This window comes from Panthera tigris, chromosome D2 (genome assembly GCF_018350195.1).
Source record: "Panthera tigris isolate Pti1 chromosome D2, P.tigris_Pti1_mat1.1, whole genome shotgun sequence".
Classification (NCBI taxonomy): Eukaryota; Metazoa; Chordata; class Mammalia; order Carnivora; family Felidae; genus Panthera; species Panthera tigris.
In genome coordinates, this window is record NC_056670.1 from 3,370,107 (window position 1) to 3,390,244 (window position 20,138).

General features: G+C 39.2%; 1 protein-coding gene across 1 annotated transcript in view; it reads left to right on the top strand.

Annotated features, from left to right (window-relative positions):
• PCDH15 (protocadherin related 15) overlaps positions 1–20,138 on the top strand; it is an 833,394-nt gene that overhangs the window by 506,365 nt on the left and 306,891 nt on the right.

Consider the following 20,138-nt stretch of genomic DNA (forward strand, 5'->3'; position numbering starts at 1 on the left):
TCCATTTCCCTCCACTACAGCCATGTCCCCTCTGTACTGACGCCATCCTGTTGGTCTGTCACTGTTCCTGAGTCTCCCCATGTGCTGGTCTCCATGCCCTTCCCAGGTCCAGCCTCACACTGCCTTCCCACCCTGACCCATCCAGGCACTTGGATTGATTGATGCATTTGCAGAACTGATTAACTTATTTCCTTATAATTATTCATTGTTATTATTTTCTTTCACTGACGTGGTACCATGAGAAGTATACAAAATGCAAGCCATGTGAGTCCATCTTTAATTGTCAAATACAAGAGCACTTCTCCTTCCTCCATCGGGGCAAAGCTCTCATCTGTACCGTTTCATAGAAAACCTCCCTGGTGACTGAGGTACTTTGTCGCTGGCTCCCTGTTCACTTCTCATTCTTTAAATATTAACATTCTCCAGAAATCAACGTGCAGTTTTCTTTCTGTGTCCTGTATTCCCATGTTGTTAGTCATTAGCGCTATGCGTACTCACACCTCCCAAAGTTAAATGCCCCGTGGCCACCTGAACATCAAGCTGGTGTTCAAGTATCTGTTGCACGTGGTAATGCAGGCTTTTGACAGGCACTTCAGATTGGACACACTCCGAGATAAATGAGCTAATCCATCATCTTTCATCTAATACAGAAACACAGACTCACACACACGCATCCTGTCTTCTTAGGCAGCTGCTACATTGGGACGGGCCCCGTGAGCCTAAGATCATACAGGCCTTAGCAGCAACCTCAGATTTCTGTCTTGTATCCCCTCCTTCACCTACACGGATCCAGATGTCCAGGTTCTGGAATTGCTCTTTCAAAATGGATCTGCCATGACTTCCCTTTCTGTGTCTATGCCCTGTGGTGAATTAGGCTACTACAGGGGACTCTGACCCCCCTCCCACAGGTGGTTGTTCCAAAACACGAGGCAGGACAGGTCCTCATCCGAGGAAGGGCCCAATCTCTACACATGTCGTCTAGCACATCTCTGTCACACCTCAAATATGTTCGTCTTCTCCTGGCACATCCCTCCATGTAATTGACTTTGACATCATATAGAGGGTTTTATTTTGTTCGTTTTGTTTAACTTCAGCATGAAATATCCCTTCCCATTCTGTGGTTACCGACATCTCTGAAATTTCAAGGTTTGAACGAAATTATATCTTGCACAGTTCAAATGTTACTTTTTAGAGGGTTTTTTTTTTTCCTTTTTAATTTTGTTAATGTTTATTCATTTTTGAGAGACAGCGAGACAGAGCACAAGCTGGGTAGGGGCAGAGAGAGAGGGAGACACAGAAACTGAAGCAGACCCCAGGCTCCGAGCTGTCAGCACAGAGCCCAATGTGGGTCTCGAACCCACAAACCGCGAGATCGTGACCTGAGCCTAAATTGGATGCTTAACCGATGGAGCCACCCAGGTGTCCCTCAAATGTTATTTTTTAAATAAAGCCTTCGTTTCTCTAGCAAGTCAGAATGAATTGTTCCTTTCAGCATACTCCCACACAACCATCTGGCAACTGTTATCTGGCTCACATTTTACCGCACCTTGCAGTAAGCTTAGCGCCTACATGCCTGTCCCCCTGCTGAACTGTAAATTCCTTTAGGACAGGAACTCTTCTTGATGTCTAACCACCACTGGTCAGCACATCACTTCCTCATGGTAGGGCTTCGCCAGATAGCCATGGAATGTATTCCCCCAAAGCTTTCTCAGTCCGTTTAGAAAAAGCCTCATTCTACAAATACATTTTGTTTCGCTTCAGAATTCCCTCTGCCATTCAGAGTGTTATCCCCCAGGGCCCTCTCTCTAAGTCCACAGTTTCAGCCAGGCTACGCGTTTATTGTGCTTCATATAGAAAACACTCCAGTGGGGTGCGTGGGTGGCTCAGTTGGTTGGGTGTCTGACGGCAAGCGGTTCATGAGTTCAAGCCCTCGAGATCCCTGGCGACAGTGCCCAACCGGCTTCGGATTCTCTATAAAACCCCCCTCCCTGCCCCTCTCCTGCTTGCTCTCTCTCTCTCTCAGAAATAAATAAACATTGAAAAATATATATTTTAGGAAGCACTCTGCACTGAAGATGTTGCTGATACATTTAACTTAGGCTGTGTCACAGGTCACTGCATATTAGAGCTTGAAACTACTTTGAAAATATTTCTTGTTCATATCCTCATTCAATAAAGAATTTGAGTCGATACACTGATACATGATTGGTCCAAATTCACAATGTTTATAAGTGACAGAGTTGATACCGAATCCAATTTAAAGACAAGAGATTCTGGAGCCCAACTAGCTGTGTCCCCACTTCGGATCCTTATGTGTCTCCATACAAAGAGCTTAGTCATCTCTGCTTTCATTTTCTAACCTGAAAAAGGTGATAATTATAGTATCAGCTTCACAAAGGTGTTCCGAGCTTTAATTAGTTATATAAACTACTGCTACATGTGTACTTGAAAATATGTCTCATATAAATGTTATCTAGTTATTATTATTATTGAATTATTCTCATGGAATATATAAAACATTTATGATTATTAATAACCTTTACTGCCTTATCTGTATATATCCTTCTCTGTTATGGGTACTAGTTAGTACTATGTGGAGGAACATACACACTACACATAAAATTATATATTAAAATGATTTTTCATAATTTCCAACAGTATAAAGAAAATTAGGATAAACCCATGTCATATATCAATGCCTTTTGACAATTTACTTTATGTCAAATAATGACATTGTTCTCTGTGGTGAATGTGTGTGTTGTGTGAGTGTGTGTTTGGGTTTGTGATATCATGACTAACGTCTGAGGGGTATATTTATTCAAAATCTTGGTGGAATTTAGTATTTCAGCAAATACCTGATAGATTTGATGAGGAAAACTTACAAAAATGTAAGCATATTTTTACATTTGTAAAAAAAATTTCATTTATTTTTGGTATTTGAAACAATTTAAATTTTTTAAATTTATCTTTAACATTTATTTTTGAGAGACAGAGACAGAACACAAGCAGGAGAAGGGCAGAAAGAGAGGGAGACACAGAATCCAAAGCAGGCTCCAGGCTCTGAGCTGTCAGAACAGAGTCTGACGCGAGGCTCGAACTCACGGACCGTGAGATCATGACCTGAGCCGAAGTCGGACCCTTAACTGACTGAGCCACCCAGGTGTCCCTGAAACAATTTAATTTTAATGAAGACCATACAATTTCTTACCCAAGCCCACTTGCATTAGAATGAGAATATATGCCTAAAATCACAACTCTTAATTTATATGGGTTAGTTGCCCATGTTGAATTCGAAACCTCATTACGCGATCTGTATTTTGTTCATGTGGATGAGATTTCGCACCTGTGAAAAAGCAACACCTTCCCTTTAGTTGCTCAGGTTTGAAAGCGGAGTCATTCCTGCCACATTATTTACTCCCTCCTCTCTGTCGGTTACCAAGTCCTACTGGTTCCTCCTTATGTACGAGCCAAATGCACCTGCTCGAGTCTTTTCCCACAGCCTCCATCCTCCCGAGAGCTGCCTTCATCATTCATGCTGACCAGGCGGGCCCTTCTTTGGGCTTCATTCTATCTTCTGTCTCCCCTTCTCCATTTGGCAGCCACAGGACTCTTGCAAACCTGGAAGCATATCAATCATTGCCATGCTGATGCCTCTGGGGATTTCCCACAACTCTAGGAATAGAGGTCAGTCACTGTCTCACATGACCAGTCTGCTGATTACTCTCCAGTTTGATTCTTACCAACTACTTTTCTCTTGTTCTTTGAATGCTTCTACTTCTATGCGTATGCCGGTCATCATTAAGATCTCAGTTTAAGTGTCTCTTCCTCAAAGAAGCCTTCTAGGACTCCCTTCCTAAATTATGCTCCCTCTGTTATCCCAGAGCATCCTGATTCTTCCTTCATAGCATATTTCAGAATTTCTTATTATAATGTTAATTATCTGTTTCTCACATTAATAGTTAATAAGCTCAAATGCAGCGTAGACTTGGTTAGTTTCTCTCTCTGTCTTGTTTCACTAGAATTTGTATATGACATCTGGCCCAACACCTGGTACATAGTAAACCTTTTATGCATTTTTATTTAATGAACAAATGGATAAAGGGATTAATGGATGCAGGTAAAATAAGTGTTCTTTAATTTATTGTATGGCTGTTGGGAAATTATCTATATTTCAGGTTAAAGTGATTTAAAAACTAATCAACTGAACTTCAGATGTATTTGCATTCTTGAATAGCATCCTAGAATGTAGTACTTTCTAGCTTGATTAGTCAGAAGAATTTTTCCAATGAAAGCTCTTGAGAGGCTAAACAATCTGACAGAAAACATGTCATGAGAAAGTAATCACATATGCTTTTAGAGAAGCAAAGGGGAATAATTAACACACTTACTGGAAAATCATTCATTGTGTTGAGTATCATAAGGAGAAAAGGAACCACTAAGATTTAATTTCTGACCTTCAGTCATAGGGAAAAAGGGAATATAATATTTTTTGTTTTATCATGATGATAAATATGGCTCAGATAATCCAGTTGAACATTATGAAATGTTTTAACATGTAAATGGCTCTTAAGACCCCAAGAGTTATGTTGTGTAGAGTAAGCTTTCCCATTTGATAAACTTGGGGGAAATATTAATGAAATCAATACAGTGATCACCAACATCTGCATTTTTAACTTGTATATGTAAAAATTAATTCTTGCATTTGGCTTTTATATTATTTTTCAATCATCATCCCCCTTCCCTGATATATATAGAAACCCAGATTTTCAAAGAAAATCTATTTGTAAAGGCAATTAAGTTAATTTACTTTTATATTTATATAGCATGTTTTGGATTGTCACAGTGAAAGCTGTCCGTGGTGAATTTCAATAAGTAATGCTTAAATGCTTGCATCTTTATAAAGCTTTTTGTTTAATTGTATGTGATTGCTTTTAATATCATCTACATTGTACATTTTGAATTCTGACAATATTATTTCTCATCATTACAGTTCTACATATTTCTGGTTTACTAGGTAATTGATTTGAAACTTAGAAACTAGAAGAAACAAAAATGTTTAATATATATATATTTTTTCTTTATACCAAAGTATGTTAGCTTTTTTTTCCAGCTATTGTTTCAAACAAAGAATAAAGGTATCTTCTCCCCTCAACTCCCTCTTGCAGTAAATTATGCTACAATGTCAAAGCATAATCATTTGAGTATAAGAAAAATACTTGCATATTGAGACATTTCAAAGATAGGGAATCTTAGGAAAAAGCCAATATTTCAAATAGAGCAGAGGAGATTTCTTGGAAGCATAGTAAACTTCCTCATTCAGTTTGGCAAATAAAACAAGCAAAAATACCATTGAACAAGCCCTAATATACATGCATGTTACAAACACATGTTAAATATGTATTTTCTTAGACAAATTATAATTTAATTTATATAGATTTTTATGTGCCTGGTGCTAACCTAGATGCTCTGGAAAAGGATGAAGAAAGTGCTAACCCCTGAGGAGTTCCATATATATTGTAAGAGGTCATCTCCATTCACAGTGGAGTTACCAGAAAATATCTCAAACCAGGGCTCCAGGGAGCTCAGTCGGCGAAGCGTCCGACTTCGGCTCAGATCATGATCTCGTGGTTCATGAGTTCAAGCCCCGCATCGGGCTCTGTGCTGAGAGCTCAGAACCTAGAGCCTGCTTCGGATTCTGTGTCTCCCTCTCTCTCTGTCCCTCCCCCGCTCATGCTCTGTCTCCCTCTCTCAAAAATAAACATAAAAAAAAATTTTAAGAAAATATCTCAAACCATTATTGAATTTCTTTTAAGTTTATTTATTTATCTTGTGAGAGAGACAGAGAAAGAGAGGGAGGGAATCCCAAGCAGGCTTTGCACTGTCAGCACAGAGCCCAATATGGGGCTCAAACCCATGAACCATGAGATCATGACCTGAGCCGAAATCAAGAGACAGACACTGAACCAAGTCAGCCACCCAGGCCCCACAAACCACTATTGAATTTTCTATATTACATGGAAAAGAATAAGAATATTATGAGTGTCCTTTAGAACATGAGTGGGGAGGATGGTCTGTTAGGGCCTGAGCAGCTGGGAGGGCTTCATTGCATGAACCTATGAGGACAGTCAGTGCACACAGGCAGGGAAGGGGGTGTGAGGTTATTGGAGATGGATGCGTACAACCAAAGGTAAGGGAGATACCACTCCGAATGCCGGTGGAGAGGAGAGGAACTGAATGGTAAAAGTTTTGCCTTTCTTTCACTAAGCCAAGTATGCACTGCTTTATTCCCCAAGCCCCTGTCTTTATAGGCATTTCTGCCTATAGGCAATTCAGCAATTGTAGACAGTGGAAGATTTATTAAAGAAGTATTTTAGACAGGGTCCTTCAATTGATGAGTTAAGGCATGGGCTATGGCAACTTATGGAAGCCAACTTTGAGGAAATCTGTATTCGAGGTAATGAGGTAGGAACTGAGCATGAGAGAACGTACAAGCTTGAAAGCATCGAAGGTCTACAGTTCACAGTCTCAGAGTTTGAGTAATGAGATTCAGTGAGCCTCTACACAAGGATTATGAAGTTGCCACAGAAAGGGAGCGAGCCCTCCAAATTCTCAGGCAATATAAAGAAACACTTTTTTTTTTTTTTTTTAATTTTTTTTTTTTTCAACGTTTTTTATTTATTTTTGGGACAGAGAGAGAGACAGAGCATGAACGGGGGAGGGGCAGAGAGAGAGGGAGACACAGAATCGGAAACAGGCTCCAGGCTCCGAGCCATCAGCCCAGAGCCTGACGCGGGGCTCGAACTCACGGACCGTGAGATCGTGACCTGGCTGAAGTCGGACGCTCAACCGACTGCGCCACCCAGGCGCCCCAAGAAACACTTTTAAAAGTCTTACTGTTGCAGCTTTATTCTTGGGCTTTTTATCGGGGATAGGAACACCAAGAGAGTAACCATCTCCAGTAACAACCCTTTTAATGGTCCCTAAAATATTAATGATCATGGTGGTGTTAATGATGTTCATACCTCCTCCTGAATTATACACCGGAAAGATACCTTTGCTAAACACCCACTCAACTGACCTGACTGCCATCTTAGATTAGTCTGGGACATGCCCAACAGAAGAGGGCTGACTAGTAGCCCCATATGTTTTTTAGCTTCAAAGTTCACATTAAGGCTGCAGAGAGCATAATCTGGAGATGCCTAGATTACATTGCCCAGTTTGCTTGACCAGAGTCAATGGTCTTAGGTTCAGACTGACTGCCAACCTTGAGATCCAATAGGCCTCTTCTAGCTCCAAGTTTATTTAGCTTCAGGTTAGGATACAGGGCAGTTAACAATGTAATTTGTATGACAATAGCCTAGTGGAAGTTTTGTGTCTGAATGCAGTTTCTAATGTCTTCTAAATCATCGACACTCAGGATATTTTACCCCCTTGATACATATACGTGAGGCATTCTCCTAAAATTTTTGTTGTAGCAACTTCTATAATACCTAGTAAATAAAAGCAGACTTCCTAGAACACTGGTAAGCACGAGAATATCTTTTATCCAGTAAGGAGTTAGAATTCCCTCTGCAAAATACATTTCCGACTGTATCTTTCCCTAAGTAGATTATCTAATATTTCTTCAACATTTTAAAGATTAGTTATTTCCTTCATCCTTTTTTACTTACACCTTTTCGTAAGTGTTAACGGTGATATTCAAGTCTGTATGAAATTTTTTCAAACATAAATTAACATAAATTAAATTCTTTCTCCAACAAATCTCTCTCCACGGTTATTACCTAGCTGGTGAGTTTTAGGTTGCCTTCCCAAATAATCTTTCTATCCAGGAGATCAATATCCACTCAAGTTTCATTTTGATCTGACTGCATAAGTGAACCAGAAATCCTTTATTATATCATAGAGCTGAGGCCAAGAGGTTAAACGTTTAACACAGCACACTTCAATTAATATTGCTATGTTTTCTCCACTTTCCAAAAAAATCAGGTTTTTCTCACATATCATGCATTTTTCAATACCAGAGTAGGCAGTAGAGACTATCTCTCAGGAAACTCTGAGTTTCATCTGGTCTGGCATCATAACCATACACCATCCCCCAGGTACAAGTTTTCACAGACATAAGCTTCTGGGCATGATCTTAGCGTACCAGGCATTTGTCTGTCGTGAGACAATACCGTGTTGACCCCGAATCTGTCCAAACCACACAGAAGGTACCCTGGAGAGCTACATTTCCAAGTGATCCCAGGTGGGTCTTATACGTTGGCTTCATACAAAAGCCAAATGCAGTGGCCTTCTCTAGCATCAGCCACAACTCAATATCACATCTGAGAGGAGCCTTTGACAGGGTTATATTCTTGCTCTGAAGTGTTCTCTCAGAGAAAAGTATAAAGATATGCTTCCTTTAAATCTTTGTTTATTCTCATTCCATATTCCACATTTTTACCTGGTTTACCTTTTATTACTTTTCTTAACACAGGCTCAGCATTCCAGAGTGGGATTTGCTGATTGTGTTCTACCTTTGTTCCCTAAGGCTGATGTTTCCTTGCCTTCCAGAACTTTCCCTTCTGTCCATTCTCAGGAAGAAGGGGTAGGTTTGCAAAAGTGTCATGGAATAACATGGAGCTGAAGACAATTACCTGAGAGTAGAGGAGGTCATAGTGGTTTCAAAGATAGAAACACCTGTTTATGAAATACAACCAAGACCTAAACTTTGAAATGTGCGTTGGAAGAAGAAAGAAAGGAGAAAAGTGAATCAAATCACAAGACAAGGAATGAATAATTAGAATGGTTCTGGTCGGCCTGAATGATATCCTGTCAATGCATTAGAAAGGCAAAATGGGTAAGGACGGGTAAAGAGTCTACATTCCTTCGTAATTTTGGAGAGCATCCTTGAGCATAATTTACATGTCCTAATACACATTCATCATCAGGGTGATTTTCTAGTAAATTTAGACACTTATGTAACAGTGACCACAATCCAGGTCCAAACATTGTCATCACCCAGAATGGCTCCTTGTGCCTGCTTGCAGTTAATTCTCCCCCCAGCCCTGACTCTGGGACCCTAGTTCTGCTTTTTATCTCTAAAAAAATGTGCCTTATCTAAAAATCTCAAAAATATGGAATTGTACAACATGCGGTAATCTTTTTGGGGGGAGGAGAGGTGGTGTCTTTCATTTAGCATGACTCAATAGTATATTTAGTAGCAGCACTGTGACTTTATTTAGCCATCTATGCTGTAGCGTGACTCAGTACTGTAGTTCTCTTTCTTGGAATTTCTCAATAGTATTCCATTGTATAAAAACACCAGGTTTTATTAATCTGTTCAGCAACTGATGAACATTTGAACTGTTCCAGTTTTGGAGAATATGAATAACGTAGCTATGAATTCTCTGTAGGCCTTCCTATGGACACACACTTTTTTATTTCTACTGGGTGTATACGTAGATACCTGGAGTAGACTTGCTCAGTCATGTAAGAGATACGCACTTACCTTTTCAAGAAACTGCCAAACCCCTTTCCAAAGCGACTGTACCATTTTACATGTCCACATCATCACTGACACTTGGTATCGTTAGTCTTTATTAAGCCCACCGTAGCAGGTATCTTGCCATATCTCATTGTGGTTTTAATTTTCATTTCCTGAAGGAGTCTTGATTTTGAGATCTTTTCATGTGCCTGTTAGTGATTTTTCTATTTTTGATATAATGTCTATTCAAATCATCTGCCCATTTTCTTATTTGTACTGCTTATCTTCTTCATATTGACTTGTAATTCTTCTTTGTAAGTTATGACCACAAGTCCATTATCCGATATATGATTACCACATACTTTCTCAAAGTCTGTGTTGTGTCTCCCATATTCTTAGCAGTGGTTTTAAAAGATCAAAGCTTTTAATTTTGAGAGAGTTTAATTTATTATTTTTTTTCTTTTTTGTGTATCATGCTTTTGATGTCATTTTTGAGAAGGTTTTGCCAAGTAAGTTCATGAACATTTTCTCTTATCATCTGTGAGGCTCATACTTTTAGCTTTTATGTTGTACAAGTGATCCATTTTAAATGCTGTAACATAAAGGTTTCAGTTCACCTCTATTTTTTTAATCTTCTGCATAGAAATATCTAATTGTCTCACCATGTAAAAACTATCTTTTCATCCTTGCATTACCATGGTATCTTTGTTGGGAATCAGTTAGCCATAAATGGAAGAGGTTATTTCTGAACTTCTGTTCCATTAATCTATATGTTTACTTTATTCCTAAACCACATTGTCTTGATTATTGAAGGTTGATAATATATTTTGAAATCATATAGTATAAGTCTTTTTAAATTATTTATCTTTTCTAAAATTCCTGTGGCTATTCTGGGTCCCTTATATTTCCATAGAAATTTTAGGATTAACTTGACAAATTCTACAAAACAAAGCCTGATAAGGATATTGGTAGAGGTTATAGTGAATTTATAAATCAAATAAATTGTGGAGAATTTCCATCTTAACAGTATTGAATCTCTCAATCTATGAACATGGACTCTCTTTCCATATACTTTTACATTTATCTCAGCAATGTTGTAGATTTTGGTGTGTACATTTTGCACATACTTTGCTAAATTTATTCATAGTTATTTTGTCATCTTTGAAGCCATCATGGATGGAAATATTTTATTTTGGGATTGCTCACCACAAATGCAAAAAAAGAAAGAAAATGCAACAGATTTTGTTTAGCTTTGGTAGTCATTTGCTAGCTTTCATGGTTTCTTGTAGATTACTTAGCATTTTCTACATAGATAACCGTATCTTCTTCAAATAAGTATGGTTTTACTTCATCCTACCAATCCGATGCTTTTTATTGTTTTTGTTCTTTTACATACTTTATTGCACTGCCTGGGACCTCCAGTACAATGTTGAATAGAAGTGGTGAGAGCATCCTTTTTATGTTCCTGATCTTAGGGGAAAGCCTTGAGCCCTTATCTTTAAGTATAATGCCAGCTTTTGGTGGCTTTGTAGATAGTTTTTGTCACGTTGAAGAAGTTTCCTTCTATTTCTAGTTTGTTGAATCACCTTTTTCATAAATGGACAGTTTTACCAATTGCTTTGTCTGTATTTATTGAGATTATCATGTGGTTCCATCCTTTGTTTCATCAATATGATGTATTATATAAATGATTGAATGTCTTTATTTTGCCTTCAATTTGAAGGATTGTCTCACCAGATATATTATACTTGGTTGACAGAGGGTGGTTGTTTTTCATCCCAACCCTTTGAATATGTCATTCCTATGCTTACTGACCTCTATTATTTGTAATGAGAAGTCAGCCGTGAATGACACACTGTTTCCTTTTATGAAATGAGTCCTTATTTTTTTTCTGCTCTTAAGATATTCTTTGTGTTTCAGCAATTTGGGTGTGATGTGTCTAGGTGCACTAGTGTTCTATTTGTATCTATTATTCAGATCCATGGACCTCTTAGTTCTTGACAAAAACTCTCTTCCTGAGCAAAGTTTAGTTCAGCTATGGTGAACCTTTTCAATTAGGCCTCATGGTTGGGCCTTGTCTTTGGTCGGCCCAGCCCAGTTTCAGCAAGAATCCCATTCCCCTCGTTATAGACAGCCCCTAACCTCAGTATCCGATCAAATCCCTCATCGCCTACCCTGGTATCTGATCACCCTCGCCTGCCTTCTGCAAAAATCCTGCTAAGTTGTTTTAACAAAAATCCCCCTACACTTGATGTCTTCCGTTAATAATTTTCCATCCACTCTGGTCAATAGCTGGAAGTCCTCAGCTGCCTTTACCGCAGCTGGAGTTGAGCTGAGCCCTCCTTCTCCCCTACGCTGATAGTCCTGACACATATCACAAAGGGCCTGGACGATGCCTTCCTGACCATGTTAGCAAGTGTCAGAATAATTTTTTGTTTAACAATCTCTAGATTTATTTTTTAATTACCACGTTTGTTTTAACTTACATTGTAGTACTTCTGGATCTTGATATGAACTATGAAGTGTTTTTGTTTTCTTTTAATAACATATACAGACTTCATCTGCTGAACCTGTCTCTGTTAGGTTTGTGGCTCCTAACGTCTGTGCATGATTTTTGCTTTGATTCTTATTTTCAATTTTTAGCTGGCTTTTTAGGAGTTGTTCTTGTTTCTCTATATCTTAATGCCAGCCAGTGATTTCCACTGAGGTTTGCACAAACACCTTTACCGGTTGATCTGAGCATAGGTTGGGCCGAGCACAGAACGTTCAGGCCGTGCTCAGGATGTCCTGTAGGCATGGAGATTCCCCAAACCTTCCTGTGTCTCCTGTCTGCATGCCAGTAGTTTCAGACATGAACAGAGCCTGTATAGCCCTTCTATTGGGCTCTCATTATCTGTATTTTCTGCTAAATTTCTGGCTTGGTCCCAGCTTACTTCAGCTGAGACACCCCCAACTCCACAACTCCTATGGGCAGAGCTGAGAAGATTCCTCACTCATTTCCCACTGTGCTTCAGTCTTTTTTTTTTTTTTTTTTAATATAATTTATTGTCAAACTGGTTTGTTCTTGGGTCTTTTAACTCCACACCAAATTCTGTCTATCTTCTCTTAAAGCAGATCTGCTGCTTTTCATGGCCAGCCCCGCTTTTATAAACCTTCTGTGCCAAACCTTCTGTACTTGAGGGATGTGGGGGGTAGAGTGATACCCAAGCACAAAGGCCACTGACCCCTGCTTTCCTTCCCTAATGTCACAACAGTTTTTCATGAATAATTTCTCTCAATTTCTCTACTTCAGTGAATTTGTAGAGCCCTAAGTGGTGTTTTTGATAATTTTGCTTAGATTGTTACTTTTTGGGAAAGGGATTATCCAGCCTCCTCCTACCGCAAGAGCCAGAAGTCCTGCCTCCTAGATGCCCCTTTGAAAGAGCAGTTTCAGTCAGGAGTAGTGATGGGGCCACGTGTATTGTATAAAGGAAGGAATAGAATTTTGAAAATAGGGATTCCTGTGATGAATTGGAGAGAAACACATGAATTAAATAACATAAAGGCATTGTATTAACAGGAAGAAAGCACTTTTCTTTCTACTGAAATAATTTCAGTGAGTATTTTCATGAATCAATTACAAGTCGTGATTGTAATTTATGTTTATCAGAGGAAAATTCCATATATTTTTATATCACTTCTATGCAAATGTATTCATTTTATAAGACCCTACATTTCATACTAGGCATCGTCTATGTGTCTAATAAGAACTGTAAGATAACAGATGTGCTGGGGCACTGAGTCCTTGTTCTGCTGAATTAAATAATCAAAGGGGATTATTTCAGTAATCCCTTACTGTCTGAAGAGAATTGGAAAATCACAAATTGTTTAGCAGAAGCGTAATTCTGCAACATATTACACAAGCCTTCAAGAACCGCAGTTGTGATATTTTCACAAATAGACCAAGAGAGAAACAGAAGAATAACCTACATTAAATGCAAAATACAAAATTAAAGGAATCCGGCATGACATACTGGGAAACAGAAGTGAATGTCGGGTGGCCCAATGCGGTCTTGTCTGCCTTGGCTAAAACTCAAACTAGACCAGCCCCAGACACTATCTGAGGTTCTTGAAATGACATAGAGTGCCTTTCACAGTGAGTATTTCCTAAGGAAGTCCTCACCGCAGCACCATTCCTGTAGACTCTCCAGGTGAAATGCATTGGAAGCTGGAATACCAAGAAATTCCTTATTAATAGATTATCTCCCTTAATAATAAAAAGCACTAGATTGAAACGGATATTCAGGTGGTGAGGGTCCCAGAGTGAACACTTTGCATCATCAGGCAGCAGAAGGCTAGGGGAGAGCTGGAGCCCGTGCGCCCCACAGACAAGTACGGCCACATTCTTCATTATCGGACCGGGGTCTGTGCTGTTGACCACAACTTTTCCTCCTTCAAATTTATTTTGTTCTCTAAGTCAGGTGTGCACGTTTTGATCCATTTTTTGGAGATAAGCACAGTTGTAATTTTTGTCATAAATAAGAACCATTCAATGGATTCACTGCTATTCTCTGTAAACTTCTGACCCACTATGATGGCACTCTCTCTGGATTTTCCTACCATATGGATCAGATCTCAAATACCAGTAAATCCTTTCAGTATTCAGTTGTCACACACTGATTCAAGTTCATCACTTGCCTCTACATGTCGCCCTTCTTCGTCACGTGTTACTCTTTCTCCAGGACATCACATTCAGGGTCCCCAAGACCCTTATCCACTGCCCTTTCCTCAGGGTCCTCGCACATGCCCTTCCCTTTTCCAATGACTGTGTGTAATCCATCTTCTTCAATCATGTGCCCATCTTTCACTCCCAACTTCCACGTGACCCATGCCAATGGGCTTTCACACCTCCCCTGTAGCTCAATCATTGTTTATGTTCATTTCTAGTAGTACTTGCCACAACATGTCAGTATAGATGCCCTAGTTTTATTAATAATTTTCTTCTGTTGGAGTGCCTGGGTGGCTCAATCGGTTAAGCGTCTGACTTCAGCTCAGGTCATGATCTCACAGCTTGTGAGTTCGAGCCCCGCATCACTCTCTGTGCTGACAGCTCGGAGCCTGGAGCCTGCTTCCGATTCTGTGTCTCCCTCTCTCTCTCTGCTCCTGCCCTGCTCATGCTCTGTCTCACTCAAAAATAAAAATAAAAAACTTAAAAACAAAATAAATAAATAACTTTCTTCTGCTGATGGTTAATTCCAAAAATAAGGAGAAGAAAGGAGGGGAAAGGAGGAGAAGAAAGAGGAAGAGGAGGGGAGGAGGGGAGGGGGAGGAGAGGAGGGGAGGGGAAAGAAAGAGGCAGAGGAAGGGGAGGAGGATAAGGAGGGGGAGGAGGGGGAGAAGGGAGGAAGAGAAGGAAGACAGGGAATAGGAGGAAAAAAGAGGAGGAGGAAAGAGGAAGGAGAAGAAGGAGAGCCCATTTTTTATTGACCACCTTTAACTTACCGCCAGCTCCTAGCACAGCACAGTGCTTAGGACCATTGTATGTTTTCATTAATTATTTAGAAATGAATGTTTTTCTCAAGATTATTATTTTCCCTAAATTAAGTTCAGGAATTAATTCTGCTTTTATGATTATCACCAAGTGATCTCAGTTGGCTTACTTCTATAACTCTTGTGGAAGGATACAGAATTTTCCAGACTCTTCTAAACTCGGCTTTACATGTTTTCACATGCCATCAATCCAAAATTCACTTTGCAAATTGAACTTCATTTTAAAAAGAACTAAACATGAGTATTTATGACCTTACCTTGGACTAAATATCTACAAAACTTACACACACGTCTCGAGTTTTTTGTCTGCCTGGTTTGAATAGTTAACATGAGTAATAACAGGAGGAAGAAAGACATTCTAAGAAGCATACATTTTTATAAATTCTTAATTAATTTAGATAATTTGCTTTGTTTGAAAAAGAATTGCTTTACTACAGGGAAACATATACTTGTTGTTATTTATCTGTGTGTACCTATTTTTTTATTATTTTTTAAATAGCTAATCATGATTTCTACACAAGGGCAACTCTTCGACTTGCGTAGCGTGACCCTTGACCGTTGTCGTGAATAATCACACATTAGATCAAAGATGGTTGATGTATTAATGACCACATGGCACCACACAGCAAAACCTCAAAGTACAAGACCCCTGAAGAATAGTCACAAAGGAAGCCAAGGAGAGTAACTAGTCATAACATTTTTTTCCTATAATATTTGGTTTTTTTAGGGTTGAACTGACATAATTTCAAAGTAAACTCGCTTTTTCTTTTTTTTTTTAAGTACATTTTTGGTTCATATATCCTAAAAGTTCAGTGGTGAATTTGCCTCAGGTGTAAGTAGAAAGAGTGTCATCACTGCTATTTTCTCCCTGTTTCCTGGCATCATCTTCTTCTCATGGACCTCAGTCTTGGAAAGACCCAATGCAGACACAAACATGAGGAAAATGTCAGATATGAATTGACCAGTAGGGTCCTCAAGAAATGCAGAGCTACCCTCTCCTGTGGTTCCAGGAGTCACCCTGAGTATGCAGCCTGGATAACTTGCCAGTTGTGAAACCAAGCAGTGTCCAGGCCAGAATCTCACCCCGATTGCCGGAGCTAAGACCAGCCCCAGCCAAGCGTGGGCTGCGAGGCAGTGAGCAGCTCTCCGAGGAAAGCGAGTGGCTTTTAGTGGAAGCAAGGTCCAGGATGCCAAGGAGGCAAAAACGTCAACTGCTCGACATACTTGGTCATGGTCACTTTAGCCACCATGCACGTAAAAATACCGTGTTCACACTTTACTATAGCTTAAGTCTGATGATTCTCTCTGTATGAACTATGACTTTTGTTTAATCCTTTCTTCTTTTGTGAGACTCCTATTTAAGTTTTTGTTCAGTTTATGACCCAACATTCTTTATATTTGTCTTTTTACATAAAGCCATATTTTTTTCCATTTCTCAGGCACAAGAAAGAGATTGAAGAGAGAGATAAACCACAGCCAGACCTAGACAGGAATAGCAGGGACAGATCAGAATGTTGTATTTATTTATGCATCTTTATCTTTATTTCTTGTGGCAGCGAGGGGTGGCTCGGGCTGTCTGGAGCACGCACATATAGGAATAGCAAGGAGGAGGCGGTTAGGGTCCTCCTAACGGGTGGGGGTTAGGGTCACACTTCATGAAGAGGACTGTAGCACACTGCAGAAAAGAGCTATAGACACACGACACGCAAGGTCTCACCATCTCAGTATCATAACGTTTCAGTAAAACGGTTACAAATCATAGATTTTATTTTAGTTTGTGGTAACTTGCAAGCGACACTTTGGCCTCTCCGTGTAAGTCAGCCCCTCCTCCACTCTCTTTGACTTAACAGGCAGATTTCCCTCTGCTTTGGGAATACCTTCAACACCTTCATCTCAGAGATCACCGATTGCAGTCCTTGGGGCGTGATTGAATGAAATCCCCACCACAGTGGAGTTGCTGAGCTCTTATGCAGGGGAAATTACCATTTTTTGGATATTCAGTCACTGTGTCCATTCCCTTTTCAAATCTTGGACCACCAATAATTTCTTCCCAATAGTTTTGTTTGATGTGTGGGGACTCACTTATGTAGACTCTTAGCCCACTGTGTTAAGATTTAGTTCTAAAAGACTGGAAAGGAGTATCAAGCTGTATACGTCACTTACATGTGGAACTGATTTGGGGCTTCTTTGTTAAAGTCTCTGCTTCCGGATGGTTTCTGTGGAGCTAGTGATATTCCCTGAATATATCAGCTCCTCCGTGGTTGGCTGGCTATGCACTTTGGGGACTGTTTTTCTCATCTGTGCGTGGCCGTCCTATTTGCTATTTATAGCACCTCCCAGACGGGTGCCTTCCTCAGTTTAATTATTATCCAGTTTATCCTCCTTTCTGACATCATTCATGAAAATGTTAAATAAGACCGGCCACAATACCTACGTCCCCCCAGCACGCCCCTCAACACTTCTTAACTTGATGCCTTGCCATTAATCATTAAATTCCTTTAGCCAATTTAAGTCCCAGGAAGAGTGTTAATATTGAATCCAGTTTGAGCTAAATTTTAATTAAGATTTCCTGAGACATTATGTTAGGTGATTTACTATAATCAAAAGTGATATCTCCTCTGCTCCTCCACTCACTAGTTTTCTAATGTTACCCACATATGAAAGAGAATTGAGTTGGTCTGGCTTGAATAGTTCTCCATAAATATACATCACTCATCTGCTCTGTTTCTGCAAATAGTTTCCTTCTCCCTTGCCTTTAGGCCCATGTCAGTCATCTCCCATAAGTCCAGAATGATTTTATAAAATGCTTTTCCTTCTGGCAGCCACATCTGTCCACCCCCAAATCTCAGCTAACTGAATGCCAACCTCTCAAATTCCCTTCTTTCCTCTCAATTATTTTTGTAGCTGCTGTTTCTATGCACATTATCATTCTAAATGCAGTTGATAATGACAAAAGGAACATAGTATGCATAGCATTTCCCCTTAGGCATGATGGCGTGTGTAAAGTACTTTGTTTACGTTTTATTAGGATGGGGAACATGGAATTTGGGCATTAATTAACACAGCGTTCTTAAAACTGAATTCAAGTGAAAATTAGGGGCTAGAAATTGATATAAAATTGTCACAAATTTTTTTCTATAATTTTTTTTTTTTAACGTTTATTTATTTTTGAGAGACAGAGCACTAGCAGGTTAGGGGCAGAGAGAAAGGGAGACAGAATCCAAAGCAGGCTCCAGGCTCCAAGCTGTCAGCACAGAGCCCGATGCAGGGCTCAAACCCATGAAATGTGAGATCATGACCTGAGCCAAAGTTGGACATTTAGCTGACTGAGCCACCCAGGCGCCCCTCTATAGTTTTATTTATTACAATTATATATTTTTTTTCTTTATTCAACAGGAACCTTTCTTTAAGTTTAAAGTTACTTTTTTTTAAGTTTATTTATTTATTTTGAGAGACAGAATAGTGAACATGCATAAGGAAGGGGCAGAGAGATGGGGACGGAAAATCCCAAGTAGACTCCAAGCTATCAGTGTAGAGCCTGACATGGGGCTTGATCTCATGAACCATGAGATTGTGACTTCATCAAGAAACTTTTGTTGTTTTCCCCATATGTGTAAACTATATGAGGTCAGCTTTCTTATCTCCATCCATCAGTTTTGGAATGATGAAGACAAAAAATTCTGTGTATGTTTGTAAAATGCATAAGATTTCCCAGTAGAATCTATTTTTTCTCCATGCCCCCATCCCCACTGGGTAAATTTATATTTATCAGCAAGTCAAAGAGGCTTATTTAGCACATTAGGTTATTCTTACCTTAATTTTGCTTTATTAAATTAAATTATTAACTGTTTTCACACATAATAACCCAAAACTAACTTGTATGCAGTAGTTTTAACAAATGTCTATAACCACATGCGAATTAGCCTTACAAATGCTCGTGTGGTGTTATTTCAGGGCCTCTGAATTCAATCCCTTTTCTCAAAAAAATCTTTCTTGGGCTTGACAGTCTAATTTTTAATAAGATTTTCTACAATCGCAGAGGCATTTCTGTGATTTTGCAAAAGTAATACCCTAGGCCTTTGCAGTCTTGCATAAATCGGTGCAAATAAGATTTAAAGACCTTTCCTTAAACTAAATGTAAATAAAGAGGGTACAAGGACAAGAGACTTTCTGAGACAGAAGGAAAGCCTTATGGATGTAAAAATCAAGAGCAAAGGGAAGAAAGGGAGTAATGAAGGCCAACTTCACCCACGTCATTTTCTCCAGTGTCACCGGGCAGTAATATGTGTTTATGTGTCCAGAACAGGAGGGAAGGTAGAGGAAAAAAATTAAATTTCCCATAGTGATATTAGATTTTCTGTTAGAGCTTTCCTCTTACTTCCTTTAGTAAATTAAAATAAAGATACTCTTCGAGATCCAAAACTTTTATCACTTTCATAAGAAAAAAAAAATCCTTCTTGCCGTGATGGCTTCGGAATCCAAGCACTATAACATTGGCTCAAGACAACAAGAGTGAATGTGCCAAGAGATCTTTCTTTACCTACTTTTATTTTTAATGTTACTTTCTTTGTTTCTTTGGGGGTTTTGTTTTGTTTGGGTTTTATTACAATAAACATTTTTTTAAATTTAAATTTTGGCTAGTTAACATGCAATGCAATATTGGTTTCGGCATAATTCAGTGATTCATCACTTACTTACAACATCCAGTGCTCATCCTAACAAGTGCCGTCCTTAGTACCCATTCCCCACCTAGCCCATTTGCCATCTACGTCCCTCTGTCAACCCATAGTTTTTTCTCTACCAATAAGGGTCTCTTGTGGTTTGTTTCCCTCTCATTTCTGTTTCTGCCCTTACTTCCCATATGTTCATCTGTTTTGTTTCTTAAATTCTACGTATGAATGAGATCCTATATTTGTCTTTCTCGATTAACTTATTTCACCAGGAATAGTATACTTCATCCATAGGTCCATCCACACTGTTGCAAATGACAAGACTTCATTCTTTGTGATCACTGAGTAATACTCCATTATATATATATTACCACATCTTCTTTGTCCATTCTTTAGTCAGTGGACATTTGCACTTTTTCCACAGTTTGGCTATCGTTAATAGTGCTACTATAAACTTTGGGATACAGGTGCCC